Source organism: Haemaphysalis longicornis, unplaced genomic scaffold (assembly GCF_048455015.1).
Source record: "Haemaphysalis longicornis isolate Haplotype H1 unplaced genomic scaffold, Haemaphysalis longicornis Haplotype H1 scaffold_2, whole genome shotgun sequence".
NCBI classification, from domain to species: domain Eukaryota; kingdom Metazoa; phylum Arthropoda; class Arachnida; order Ixodida; family Ixodidae; genus Haemaphysalis; species Haemaphysalis longicornis.
In genome coordinates, this window is record NW_027526295.1 from 201110694 (window position 1) to 201117485 (window position 6792).

Here is a 6792-nt window from a genome sequence, read left to right on the forward strand (position 1 = left end):
CTAAAACACGATTGGCTTTCCGTCCCGGTTCACTGAAACGGCCTTCCTGATTGGGCATCGTTGTGGCTACAAACATGGCCACCGCCTGATCCGGCTGCTACTGCCTACTTCACGCACTCAGTGCGCATCGCCGATATTTTCCCTGGTTTATTTTACGCAATCAGCTGGGTTCCAGTCTATTCTATCAGTTGTGGCTCTGAACAGTGACGTAACCCTGGGTTATGGTTTGAGATTGGTGCGAGATTACGAGAAGTTGCGCGGCTCGAACAAAAGTTCATTGAAATGTGGGGCCTAAGACTTCCGCGTGGCTTGTCCTGGAGTGCGAAACATGGTGTGTGCATCTATAATCGGGTTCGTGAAGGGAACTTCTTGGCTCACTGTGGTGTTATAAAATGCTGAGGTGTTGCTGTGCTTCGAAGTGTTATCGCGAGCTTCGAGGGGGTGGAACGGTCGACACGAAGGTTACGGGCTGTGCTGCGGCGCCGCGATGTGTTCAGGCAGCGCCCAATGGCTGCAGGATTGCATGGTTGCCACAGCATGCGACTTATAACACTTGATGTATGCGAAGTGAAATTTAATGCCAAAATCTAGGTGGCTAAACAGTAACGCTATTCAAGAGAGAGAGAGAGAAACTTTATTGCGTGTCCGGCAGAGTGAATTAGGCCGTGAAAACCATGAGGTGAACGTGCGCCCCACGGACTGCAACGGGTAGGCTGGTTGGGCTATGCGACCGTTAGCTTGAAGTTGCTCAACTGCTGCCGTGACTACACTCGTTCGTACAACGCAGCCTGGAATTACAAAAATAATAATTTGAGCATTGAAACGGTAAAAAAACACGCCAAAATTGCAGATCCCTTAAATTTGATAACGTTAACGGCAGTTTTGTTGTCAGTGTTGCGTACAGCCGCAACACAATATCACTAGTTCGGAAGAAGGTAGTGCAGTAAGAACTTTGTGATACTCTTAAAAAATTCTTTCACGTAAGGCTGTTTCAGTGTTCTGTGTATTCAAAACTGATTGGAATGTGTACTTGACCCTTCAAATTGCTAAAATTATGATTTTTTTAAGCTCCCAAGACGATGTAATAAATGTCCCTAAGTGCTCCAAATCAAGATTCTTCTGCTCCAAAATCGAAATTTTGCTGCTCCGAAAACTGCTCCCAAATCTCTTTGGGCTGTCTCACCCCTGGTATTGTCCCAGCAATCTCCTCCCGCAAGAATTATGAAAGTCCGTCCACTATCACTGAAACTATGCGTGATGAGAAATCGCGCATAATCGTTCCCTCTGGACTCGACTGCGGACAATGCAACAAGAGCTGCGTGCTGTCTTCCGGACAGGAGGGCCGCTTGTGACGTTCACTGCAGCCAACCTAAACCACCGTCAGGAACCATAGTTCCGTTTGATTGCATCACTTAACACGTGCCTTAACACACTGATGACTACGTTTTTAGTGCTGGTCCATACCCGAAATTTTAAAGTTAACATTTTTTGTGATTTCTTGCTTTAAAAAAACATCTTTCATGGCTGAAATGGAACTGAACGAGTTGCCAGGCTAGTTCTTTCAAATTGAACGACATTGTATTTTGTCTTCATGGCCCCTTTAAAATACAAGCTTGGTTCATTTGTAAGATTGCTTTGTCTCAATAATAATGATACCCGCCGCGGTGGCTCAGTGGCTAAGGCGTTGTGCTGCTGAGCACGAGGTCGGGGGTTCGATTCCTGGCCGCTGCGGCCGATTTTCTGATGGAGGTGAAAAGCAAAAACGCCCGTGTGTACGAGATTTCGGTGCACGTTAAAGATCCCCAGGTGGTCAAAATTAATCTGGAGCCCTCCACTACAGCGCGCCTCGTCACCTGCGTTGCGTCGGCACATTAAACCATACAGTCAATCAATAATATCAATTTTATCGCAAACTTCAAACAAATAATCAAGATACCTGGAAAACACGTGAGGCAGCGGCAGTTCCCAGCCACTTTCTGGCAAGGTCTCCATGACATCACAGAATCTTGTTTCTGTGATTGGCAGCCACGAAACATGACTGGGTGATTGTAGTGGGGCCTCTAGTTCCATTTGACCACATCACTTAAATGCCAATGTGCAGTTAATATGCTGATTACTTTAGTCTTTCCCCCAATGTGCCACTGCCGACACCATCTACAAGAAATTTGAAAGTTTGGAAATATTGCTGGTCTTTTTTTTTTACATCTTTTGTAGCTGGGACACAGCAATTCCTGTGTTCCAGCCATGAAAGGTGAAAGCAAAAAAATTGTTCCAGTAATTCCAGGCTGGGGCACTATGAAGACCTGTTTGTGCATGCCACTTACTTCTTCTTGTTGAGTGTATTCTATTCGTCAGACTACAAGACATCCTTCTCACTGGCTGGCTCCTCAGTGCCTGCCTGAGGATTGGCTGGAGCTCAGTGTTAGGAGTCAGGGTTAGCAACTTGATCAGCAGAATAAAAAGGCGTTGAGGCACAACACACACCTTAGTGTGCATCAGAGCTGACAAAGGGCAAGATTAGGGTGCGAGCCCCTCATTCCACAAAGTGCTCCTGGCTTAGGTTGAGTTTGGGTCGGCATTGCCCCTAGGTAGTGAATTTGCAATCTTGTATCTTTAAGAAGCAAACAGTAGCAGGAAAAGACAAGTGCATTCACCTCACTTCATCTTGAATTCTGCACTGTACCACCAACATGAAGATAAACACTTACCGTACTTTGAAGATTAAATGCTATCCCTGGACCCAAGAACACCTTAGCGTCCTTGATACTGATGATAAGTAACACTGACCAGAAAGAAAAAAAAAGTATAGGCTTCTCTGTACCTCGGGTGCTGACAAGTTCCTCCAAATCACCCAAGTCCTTTTCAAGTTTGCCCAGTATCTCAGTATAGTGAACATCATATTGATGTTCGCTATACTGCTCTTCGGGGACAGAGACTGTCTGCTACAAAAGGGTGGTGTTCTTTGCACTGTTTTTTGAAGGCCTCAGTTGTCTACTTTGTGCTGTGTTGATGCATATGTGCAAGTGTACAATGTTAAAAAGTCACAGTTGAAACAATATTTGCTTTAATGATTTTATTATATTGTTGGTTTTCCCTAACATTTTAATAATTTGAACCTAATAATGAGTAACCTCTTTGAACCCACAAATGTGTATATTGTAAGGCACAGGTCAGAAGTCGTCGGGCGCCAGTTTGGCAAATCTCGCAGAGAGCTACAGGCTAGCGAGCTCAGGTCGTGGACGACGATGTGCGCGGCAAGCGAGGCAAGTGGCACTGACCCATAGCCTTCGGCAACTAGGTGGCACATAGCATTTGGCACGTAGCCACTGTCTGCCTTAGTCTGCCTTAGTCAGTGCTTACAATGCGGCTCTTCGATTTACACTCGGACTTGCCGCGGATAGTCCGCGGGTAGTCCGAGGATTCTCCGAAGCCATAGGGATACATGGGAAAATCGAATGCCGGACTGCTTCTCGGGGAGTCCACGGTGAGTCCGACACTGTAAATTGAAGAGCCCCACAATATATATATTATATGTGTGGGTGCATTATATTGCTGCATTCCGACCTCGAACTCCTACTGTTCAAGTTCCCTATGAAACAAAATTTACTCGATGTTGAAGTGGATGGTGTACCTGCGTGCGCATTCATTGATACCGGGGCCCAAGTATCTGTGATGAGTTTCGACCTTCGCTATCATCTGCGTAAAGTTTTGACACCTGCCATGACGTACGTCCGCATCACTGATAATGGTATTCCAGCCGTTGCTGGTGTGTGCACTGCACGTATTACAATCAGTGTCCTGCAAACAACTGTTGTTCACAGTACTGGAGCACTGTGCTCATGATATAATCCTTGGTGCTGACTTTCTCAGGGAGCACTCTGCCCTTACTGAATGCTCTGCCGGCGACGTTCATCTCGACCTGCTATTTGTGCCGTGCAATGACAACACATTGCTCACACGTTTGTGCTCCATTGACGATGCTTGCTTGCCGCCTGGAGCCGCCACGCAAGTCCCACTATTTACTAGTGCCCCAGTACCTGATGGAGGCTGAGTTGTTTCCATCAGGTATCAGGGAGATAACCTCCGTTTTACGGGGGCACAACATAGCACTTCCTCACACCGTCGTGGCGATCTGCTGAAATCAAGCTTCCATGCCTATTCTGAATTTCGGCTTGTGCCCCAGTTTATCCCCAGCGGGATCGCTTTGGGTTTGACGTGGTCTATTGCTGGCCACAAGATATCACGGTGTATTTGGACTCTCCATGACAAGCTGGTTCTTGCCTACCCCCCTCTGCGGCAGCCCCTGAGCACTTTGCAGCCCTCTGACTCAGACACACCAACTTTGCGCCCTCCAGGCGGCCTACTCAGATATTTTTGACCTAGACAATTGTCGCCTGGGTAGAGCATGTAAAGCACCGCATCAACACCAGCAATGCTAGTCCGATTCACCGCAGGCCATACGGAGTGTCCCGTGTGGAGCGACAGGTTATCCAGAAGGAGGTCGGTAAGATGCTAGCGAAGGACATTATTGAACCATCCTCCAGCCCCTGGGCCTCACCTGTCATTCTCTAAAAAACGGGTCATGGTGCTTCCATTTAAATTACCGCCACCTAGGACGTTTACCCCCTTCCCTGTATCGATGATGCACTGGATTGTCTGCACGGCGCCAAATACTTTCCGTCAATCGACCTTCGCTTCGGTTATTGGCCAATTTCCATTGACGACATGGGCCGGGAAAAAACAGCTTTTGTAACACCCGACGGTCTCTACCAGTTTAAAGTCGTGCCTTATGGTCTGTGTAATGCGCCTGCAACCTTCCAGCGTGTGATGGATGCCTTAATCCAGAGATTCAAGTGGACGACTTGGTGTTGCTACATCGATGACATCATTGTTTTCTTTCCCCTTTTTTTTCGAGACCATATAGACCATCGTAACAACATTCTGGCAGTTTTTTGACGTGCGGACCTTCAGCTGAACTCCACCAAGTGGCATTTTGCCCGTCGTGAAATCACTATCTTGGGTCACCTAGTGGATGTGTGGGGAGTGCAGCCAGGTCCCTATAAAATCCGCGCCTTGAATAGCTTCCCAGTGCCACGCCCAACCACAGATGTCAGCAGCTTTATTGGTTCTGCTCTTCCGCCGATTCGTCATTTCTCATTGCTCATTTCGAAGTGCACACTGAAGCCAGCCGCCATGGTATAGGCGCTGTGCTTGCACAACACCAAGCAGGCCAAACCCGTGTCGTTGCCTACTCCAGCAGGCTCCTTTTTTCCGCTGAGTGAAATTATTTGATCACTGAGAGAAAGTGCCTAGCTCTCGTTTGGGCTGTCCACAAGTTCCGCCCCTATCTGTATGGACGGCCATTCACTGTGGTGACAGGCCGCCTTGCCCTGTGCTGGCTGTCTTCTCTAAAAGACCCCACCAGAAGACTTGGGCGCTAAGCTTTGCAACTCCAAGAGTACACTGTTGTGCCTGAGCACCCAGCACAAATTTGCTGCATCCAGTGAAGCACGAGGGCGGGGCCGACTCGTGGCTCTATCAAACTGCCCGCGGCAGACGTGCCCCAACTTGAAGGCGCCGCAGAGTCGCGTCTCCTTTTCCCTTCTCAACGGCTGGGCCGAATCATGCCTTGGACAAACGGACGGCGGGAGACGCGCAGCGACATGCCTGGAGAGGGTGTCGCTGTGTCGCCTTCCCTTTTCTCGTCGTGGCGGCTCGGCTGACGCAACCGCTTCGCCTCCATTCATTGGATTTAAACTTCGGCCACTGAGACTCTTCATTGGAGCAATTCAAACCACTCGCGGCTGCAATGAACTCCCAGGGGTATAAAACCCACCTGGAAGCACAGCAAGCGTGGCACTTTTCAGAGACACCGAGTGGAGACGTGCTGCCGCCTTTGTGTGAGCCATGTAACGCTTTTGTTACCCTTGTACATACTGTATATAAATGTTGCTTCAGCTTTTCGTCGGCTCAAGAACTTCATCGCTCTGCTCTGCGCCGTGTCAACAGCAGACAGGGCGAGGCAACTTCGCTACACCGGTGACTGCGCTCAGATGGCCAGTCGCAACAGTGGTGGCTGCATCGGGATGGCTGAATCCCAACTACACGTATGAAACTGTCTACAAATCTGGTCGTTTGCACCAGGATTCAGACTGTCTTTTTCATCACTTCATGGACCCTCCAGATCACCACGACAAAGATGACGCTTTTGATGAGATGATGATGCTTTTTTTTTATTATTTCTGGCCTGCTGAGCATTGTTGAAGAGCAATGTCGGGATGATGGTCTCTGGCCCGTTATGGAGCGTCTAGATGCTGCCTCACCCCATCTGCCAGAATGCTTCTTCATTCTTTGCACCGGTGGCCTCTATCGCCTGAAGATGCGACCTGATGGACCAGAACTTATCCTAGTGGTCCCTCAGCTGTCCTCCAACAGCTCCACAAAATGCCCACGGCTGGGCACTTTGGGGTTGCTTGCACGCATGATTGTGTACGTCGCCGATTCTTTTGGCCTTGCCTGTGTCAGTTGGTCCGGCATTACGTGACGGCGTGTGACCTCTGTCAAGGACGTAAAGCGCCCACTATGTGCCCGGCGGGCCTGCTGCAGCCACTCGACATCCCGGCTGAACCCTTTTGCCGTGCTGGCCTCAAACTACTTGAACCTTTTCCCAAGTCTCGGGCGGGAAACTGGTGGGTCGCCATAGCTACTGATTATGCTGCACGCTACGCGATCACACGTGCACTTTCAACAAGCTGTGCAACCGATGTGGCAGATTTCTTGCTTCATGACCTC